We start from the raw sequence: 8,771 nt of genomic DNA on the forward strand, positions 1-8,771 counted from the left end.
CACACCGGCGATAGATGTCATCAACCCCTTGCCGATATAATGTACCTGCGATCAAGGCAAACTTTAACGCTTGCTGCTTAATTTTCCTTCTCTCAGCTTTAGATAATTCGGATCCCGCCTCTCCCATTGATAAATAATGCGTTATTGCAGCGTACCAGGTTCGGATCCCGCCTCTCCCATTGATAAATAATACGTTATTGCAGCGTACCAGGAGGGAATAGATGCCGTATCTATTTTAAATAACAACTCCATGTCACTACCTTCAGCCACAGATTCTTTCGGCTCCCCAAAGTTTACTAGACATTCCACGATGCCTTGCAACCTTGGTGGCTTACTCCTGATTTCATAATCAAATTCATGCAAGGTGATCAACCACTTTGCTAGATGATCAGGCGGCTGTAGCTTATTCATCAATAATCGAAGCCCCTCCGCCTTCGTATAAAGCACGACTTTCTCATAGAGAATATAATGCCTGAATTTCTTGGTCCCAAAGACCATCGCTAGACACAACTTCTCCATGTAAGTATAATTGATTTCGGATACCCCCAGCTTCCGGCTGGCAAAAGCGATCGGGTGGTACCACTTCTCTTCCCAAATTTGGGCTAAACAACAGCTGATACTATACATGGTGGCTGCTGAGAATATATAGAACACCTCACCTCTTTTAGGTGCTTTTAAAATGGGCGCTCTTGCTAGCTCTTGTTTCACATCCTCGAATGCTATCTTACAAGGGTCGCCCCATACAAACGAACAGCTAAAGGACAATAAATTTGTAAGTGACAACGTTCTTTCTGCCAACGCGTTTATGAATCTACGGTAATAACCAACCGAAGACAGAAAGCTATGAACTTCCTTCGGAGTGCGTGGTGGACCCATGGCAACTATAACTTTGACTTTCTCGGGGTCTATCGCAATTCCTACCGAACTGACTACATGACCCAGCAATAGCCCATAAGGTACTCCAAAAACACACTTCCGTGGGTTTAGGGCAATGCAGAATTTTCTACAGCGCTCGAAGCATTTTCTTAAAATGATCAACTGCCTTCCTCTCACGGTGGCGGCCCCTAAGTCATCAATAAACACCTTCAACTCTTCGGGGGATATGTCACCGAATGTCTTATCTGCTGTTCGTTGCCAAGAACCAGGTGCATTGCATAAACCAAAGGCCATCACATGCTACGCAAAAGTACCAAATACAGTAATAAAAGTTATTTTCAACTTGTCCTCTTCTGCAATTGCCATCTGGTTATATCCTGCAAAGCAATCCATGAACGAGTATATCTCCCTACCCGCTAATTGATCCAAAATCTGGTCAATAAATGGCAACGGGTAGTAGTCCTTAACTGTCTGCTTATTCAACTCCCTAAAGTCTACACATAAACGGATTTGGTTATTCTTCTTCTTTCTAATCACAACTAGCGAACACCATTCCGTGTGTTGCACAGGAAAAATCAAACCCGCTTTTCGAAGCTTCTGTAACTCTTCAAACAGCCCGTCCCTCAGTTCAAAAGGCATACGCCTTACTTTCTGCCGTACAGGATGACTGCCCTCTTTCAACGGAATTGTATGAACAGCAAGACTAGGAGGAATGCCTCTTAACTCATCATAACTCTAGGCAAAGATATCACGGAATTCCTGAATCAAGGCCACATAGTCCTCCCTTTCTGCTGTGCTGAGCATAGAACCTAATTTGATTGGCCGCGAATCATCAGGCATACCAAGGTCTAGCTCGATAACATCTGCATCTCTTATACGATCTTGGGCCTCTATCGGCTCATTCAAAGTGATCTGATAGATGTCCTCCGTGGTGGATCCCTCTTTGGACTCATCACTCGATGATGTCTCACTGGCAGATAAATCTTCTAGTGTCTCCAATTCTGTGGAAGATAGAGGAGCTCTCTCACTCTGTGGGGACTCAGGATAAGCATCAACCACCACACGCTGGGCACCTCTGCCGAATATTAGCCGACCGGCAGGTATATCCACTTGGCAGTCCGCTTGCAAGATCCAAGGTCGTCCGAGTAATACTTGGTAACTTGGATGGCCTGCAAAACGAATCACCCTAAAGTCCAACAGGCATTCTACATTTGCAACAGTGACATGGACCTTAGTAATGCAACCTTCCGGCTGTCTCAAACTATCATCTGCCATTCTGAGAATTGTGGAGGTATCTTTCTAGATCGCAAGACCCAACCTTTCCATCAGTTCAGAACTCATAATGTTAACAGATGATCCCGTGTCGACAATAGCATAATCTACTAATATCCCATCAACATAGGCTGCAACCCTTGGGCAATGCTTCTCAGCATGCTCGAACCAGTCATCACCAACTCGCGCAATACCCAAAGGTTCTACGATATACCCGGTACGTAGGATCTTTCTAAATTCCTTGCGTACTCCTGGGGAAAGCTTAATAAGCTGTAAAAGATTCACATTCGGCTTGACTTCGCAAAGAGAGCTCGCCAAATCGAATTCATGATAGTTCGATAGAGCTCGCTTTTTCACGCCAAACCATCCTCTCTTTAGGTCGCTGAACCGGCTTTATTGCCTCTTTCTTAACTTTCACCTTCTTCTTTGATGGTTCCTTATTGGCTTTACTCTCTACGGGCTTCAAAGGTCCCCCTTCCATGGCAGGATCCAAAACTTGCGTTCCTTTGTCGCCTTGTTTAGGGTTTCTGTCAACAGGCTTATCCTTGTCGGCTTCTCTACCCTTTTGACCTCTTGTAAGGATAGCTCGCAGATTAGAGGTTTCAGCATCATTAACGCGTACAGCCTCAATCAAACTGACCCCGCTACCACTTGGTAGCTCCTCCACTGTAGTCTTTGGTCGTTGAAGTATTTGTTTAGGCCCGTCCTCTCGCTGGGAATCATTTCCTTGGGCACAATGATTAACAGGCCCTGGTTGCCGACTACCTCGTTGGAGGGAACTGATCTTACTCCAGCAAGTAGCTGCTAAATGGCCAGATTTTCCACAAATGTCGCACTTAACATTTGGGCAATTTCTTGGATAGTGCTGCCCGCCACACCATTTGCAACTAAACCTCGAAGGTGCACCCTCCTCTGGGTATCTACTTCCTATCAAATTTTGTTGTTTTTTAAGGAAGTTGACATCAACAGCTATTTGTCGATACTGCTTCGTAATCATATCGGTATAATGCTTCATCATGTCCTTAACCTCGCCAAGAACATTGGAAGCACTCGACTCATAGCCTTGGTCATTACCATGTCGTTCCATCGGCCTAACAATTCGATTAGGCACTGGTTGTTGAGCCACAGGCATGGTATTAGAATTGACCGCCTGGCCTCCACCATTTGGAATCATTTGACTGCCCGTAGGCATCGACATGCTAGGGGGAGCTAGTAATAAAGGGACATTCTGCATCATGTTCCCTCTCCCATTAGGGTTAGCCATCGCTATCCCTTGGCCACTACTGCCATTGACCATTGCCACATTATTTTCCAATACTAAACCCATATTCGAATTGCCTCAAGAGGCATAGGCTACTTGTAGTCGGGATTCCATCTCTTGTGCTCGTGTAATGGCAGTATCTATATCCCCCAAGGGGACACTACTCAACTGCAATTGGATATTAAGGTCCAAACCATGTAGGAAATATTGCAATTGGGCAGCTGCGGGGATAGGAATAGAGGTGTCCAACTTACGGAAAACCTCTTTTATTTTCTTCGCATAAGCACGAATATCCTCATGTGGTTCTTGGCGGGTCACGTTGAGTACACGCAACCAATATTGCCCACCCCTTTCAGGGGTAAACTCCCTTCAAAAAGCTCCATAAAATGCATCAATATTCAATATGGTTCCGGCTTCTAAACCATGATACCATATAGCGGCTCTTCCTTTGAGAGTCATATTGAAGAACATCATTAAATGTCCTTCTTCTTGAATGCAACAGTTAAACATCAGCTTTTGAAACTCCCTAATGTGGAGTTCCGCATCTTCCTCAACTAGCCCATTAAAAATGGGTAGCGGGTAGCCTAGAGCCGGCAAATCCATCGTCCTTGTTGGAATTGCAATAGGCTGCGCCATGACGAGGATTGGATTTGCACTAGGAATAGGGGACGGTGGGGTTACACCTCCCGTACTTGATGTAGACTGGCTTATGGCAGAAAGGGGAGCACTAGAGCTTCCACCTTCTCCTAACTTGCTGCTTGTGGCCCCAAGACCACTAGATCCACTCCCTCGTAAGGGTTCAGCACCGCCACACTTAGGGGAATATCTCCTAAAAATTTCAGCACGTCGCCTAGCTCTTTCGTCTCTTTCTTGCTTTTGGATTTCCGCTAGACGATGCTTATCAATAAATAACGGATTAATCTCAGTATCCTTTGGCATAAACTGCTAGTTGGTCCTTAGACAACCAGGATTCGAGGACCGCCACTTTTAAGCGGCTCCCGGCAGACGCACCACTGATGGACCTAAAAACGGGCCGGCACTGGCTCATGCACTAGCCGGGCCTCATCACTACGCACAAGACAACCCCTCGGCCTCGCGGCCAGGAGCGTCTATCAAAATCTCTGCCTTCCTAAACATTGCGTTTGTAATACGTTGTAGTCCAACTGATCCTAACCCAATATTACTCCTCAGAGGGAGTCCCTTTCACATAGCCAAAAGGCTCGAATCACATACACATAGGGTTCCTCCTACGGCTGAATGCCGTCGACCCTCTGCGACTCTCCTACACCTTGGGGATTGGCCCCTTAGTGCATCGCTCAACAAATAGACACATCGCACAAAAGTCGCTCAAGGTACCAAATAAGTGTGTCCAGGAGTGCACCATTTCTTCCTCACTTGCTTTCCCCTTTGGGACCCGCATCTACCTACAGCATGGGTACCTCACTGCCTCTCATCATAGGTCAGGTTCTAATAAACCAATTGCAATGCATGTCCAGGAGCTGGTCACTGATACTTTTTAAATTCTTTTCATGCTCTATGCATTTGGTGGATGCCTAGTGCTCAAACATTTAGCAAAACAGTATCGTGCACAAGTGCAAAAACATTCTTTTAATGGTTTCCAACTACCGTTTGTGCTTCGTTGCCTAGGCCTAGCACCGAGGTGATCCTCGTGCTACTAAGCTCTTAATTTTAATTATCATCCGTCCTAAATGCTATGCATGGAAATAAACAACTTTTCCATCATCTCACATGGCATTTAGACATATTTCAACTTCTCTACCCTTCCCCGTTTAAATGTTGCATCGTTGCATAGATTTACGAGGTATTTTACCATCATTTTATGTGTAAAAACCGGGAAAAACACACTAGAACAAGAAGGTGGGGTTGAACTGAGGCAAATCCTCATGCTTCAGTTCCCACAAACATTCACAAACATTGTTCTTAATTTTCATTAATTTTCCGTACCCAAAATGCATTTTTTCCCTATTTTTTGTGATTTTTCTCTATTTTCCTTGTATTTTTCCCTTATTTTCTGCATTATTTAATTACTGAAAATTCAAAACAGGTTATGGGCTGTGGCCCTTAGTTCCTTCTTGCAGCAAAAATGAAAATTTAGTTGGTGTTCCTATTCATTTTCCCATTTTTATGCCCAAAAACATCATTTTCCCTTGATTTTCCATATTTTACGTGTTTTAGTGTATTATTTTGAGTCACAAGATGCATATTTTTCTGATTTTCTGATTATGATCAGCAAGTACTCATGGAAAATAGCAACTTAAACAATTTTTAGCCCACATGAACAACATTTTATCAATCAAAAGCCATAAAATCTCAAATTTCCTTTGAAAAAAATTGAATTACCGCTTATTTGCGTGTTTCGGGTTTCATGTCCATGGCTGTAAATTTGAAAATCAGCAGCATTTCATGCTCAGCACGATCACAAATCACCATTTCCAGCCCGTGGAGCAATCCGATCCATGCCGGACAAGCCTCCATCATTCTTTCTTCTTCCTTCTTCCCACATGATATCATGTTTTGTCTGTGGGTTCTATCCCACTTGTATCTCTTTGGCATGCTCGTTTGGGCCATATGTCTTTGAAGGGAATGAAAATGCTCTCTGGTTTGCAGTACTTACTGCCCCTTGATTATGCATGTTTTGATTCATGTGAGCATTGTCTTTATGGCAGGCAGACTAGGTCTACACATAAGAAGTCTGGTAGGCCATGCATGAGTGAGCCCTTGGCATTGGTACATTCGGATGTCTATGGGCCCATGCCTTCTCAATCTATGGGTGGTGCAAAGTATTTTGTTACTTTCATAGATGATTTTTCACGGAAAGTTTGGGCTTATCCCATTAAGCTGAAATCCGATGTCTTGGCTGTGTTTCAGAGGTGGCTTGCATTGGTTGAGAACCAGTCTGGGTATAGGCTAAAATGCCTCAGGACAGATAATGGGGTTGAGTATGTCTCCCCCTTAGAGGAGAGAGAGGGAGGAGAGAGAAATACTGATTTCCTCTCTCTCTCTACAGGCTGCCATTCCCCGCGTGGATTGAAGCGATGCAGAGCGAAGATCGAATGTGGAAGCCTGACATAATTGAATCCATGGCTTACTTGACAAGATGAATCTCGATTTGAGGGGGGGCGCGTTTTTTTCGGCGGCTGTCTGCACGCCACTTCCTTCCCCTCCATGAAAAAAATTGGGGGGGTGGGGGAGCCAAAGGGCACCCCCCACTAATCACCCTTTGAAATTTCAAATTTGGCCCCTTTTTTGGGCACCCCGACCGATTTTGGGCCAACTTCCGCATACGAGCTCCGATTGACGTGCTGTAAATTTTTGGGTGTCCGCCTCGGCATCCCGGATAGGCCTGCAGCTCCCACATCCCGTCCTGACTGACAGAAAAATTACTAAAAATCCGGACGTGTCACTTGGGCGCCCGTCGACTGCTTGTTACTTAAAATCGTCCTAGATTGAGCCGCCGCCTTTGATGGTGAATATTTTTCTCTTGATATTCATAATTTTTAGCTATTTTTAAGCACTTCCCGTCACGTAAATTCCGCTCTCATCAGTGTACATGTGCTGGAAAATGTGGCAGCCCGCACCCTCGACGAGGTGGATTGGAATGGCTATGTACGCAAAACAATAGACCAAGTGGCCAAAGCACTAGCCTTGGGCAACAAACATGCAGGTGGAAAATCCCCCGCATCTAAGAATATGGAGAGGAAGAAACCTTCCTCAAAAGCCTCCTTCATCGGGTATGGAAGCATACTAACTGCCATCATCCAGGAGGCTCTGAAAGAGGCCCAACAGGGAAGCAAAGGAGCAGATGAGACCCTAGCTAGGTCGCTAACCCATCAAAAAGAGGAGCAATTGAGTGACCGGACAGAAACTGAGACAAAGGAGTGGAAGGCTCAATCCGAATGAAGAAAAACAAAGGAGTTCACTAGGAAGGCAACTTAGAAGAAGAAATAGAAGGCGGGCAGGAAAAAGGAAGAAGAAGATCTGGAAAGAGCAAAAAAGGAATTCCTAAGAGAGGCGACGGGTGGAAAAAGAAGAAGAAGGAAGAAGCTAAAAGGTTGACGAGGAAGCAAGGAAAATAGAAGAAGAGAGAGAAATAAGAGCTATGGAAGAGGAGGCAAAGTTGAGAAGACAAGAGGAGGAAGACATGGCCAAAGCAATTCACCGGTCTATAGAACAACAAAGCTGACTCAATGGCCTAGGGACCTTAAGTCCGCCTAGGGAAGATAGACCCGGCTCAAGCGCACAAGTACCTGAAGTCATACCATCCACGGTCATCGAGGGCAAGTGTAAGGCCCCCCTCCATCCCATCACGGTCACCCTTGGTACCCGCCAGCGAAGCCACCAATGCCACCCCCAGCATCCCGGCCAGCACCGACATGGACAACTTTGTGGCATGGATGCAATACTTTATCAATAAGGAACTAGCACAAGGAAGGAGCGGGGAGGCCATAGCCACCGAGCACAAAAGGCCAACTACAGATGCCGAATCTAGGCAAGAGCCAAAATGCCAAAAAATGGAAGCCTCGACCACCCCAATCTCCACCACTATGCTGCTACACGTAAATCATGACGAATATGTCGATGAACTGCTCTCGTAGTTAGAAAGGGCAAGGGAGGAAAGAAGGATTGCGGTGGCGGAGCTGGAGGCAGAAAGGGAAGTGGTAGCGGCCTTCCAGCTCAATAAAACAAAGCAAATGACTGCGCAACAAAAGGAAATTCTCGACCTGAAGAGGGAACTAAAGACCAAAGAAGAAAAGGAGCAAAGCTGGCGGTGACAAAACATAGATGAAAATCAAGAGCTCGAGAACATGCAAAAAGAATATGACCTGCTGATCATGCAATACGAGGATCTAGCAGCGAAGATAGGGCGGATCGAGCAGGGCATGAAGGAGTTTACCATAGGGGAGGAAGGGAGGAAACAAGAAGAGGAGCACCACCACCGAGAAATGGAAACAATGATTGAAAGACTGAGCCTCAAAAGAGAAGAACATGAGCGAATGAGCAGAGAGTTGGAAGATCAGCAGAGCGGAGGCTCACAGCCTTGGTACAAAGACAAGGAGAAGGCATGGAAAAAATGAAGAAGAGGGCTGAAAAGTGGGCATGCCAGAATGGGCATATAGAGAAGACCTTGGCGCATCGCCTAGCTCTGGTGGAGAAAGAGAAAATCCTAGCAGAAGGCAGAGCAAAGGCAGCCCAAGTGGCCTTCCACACTCAACAACGAATCTTCCTAAACACCTTGATGGATGCCACTCATGAGGAGGAAGGGGAATCCTTGGAGGCAGTAAAAAAGAAACTAAGCATAGCGTGCAAAGCCCTGCGAGCAGGGCTACACATGCCCTCCCAA

The sequence above is a fragment of the Lygodium microphyllum genome, chromosome 28, assembly GCF_053477565.2.
Source record: "Lygodium microphyllum isolate KBCC chromosome 28, Lygodium_microphyllum_v1.1.10, whole genome shotgun sequence".
Taxonomy (NCBI): Eukaryota; Viridiplantae; Streptophyta; class Polypodiopsida; order Schizaeales; family Lygodiaceae; genus Lygodium; species Lygodium microphyllum.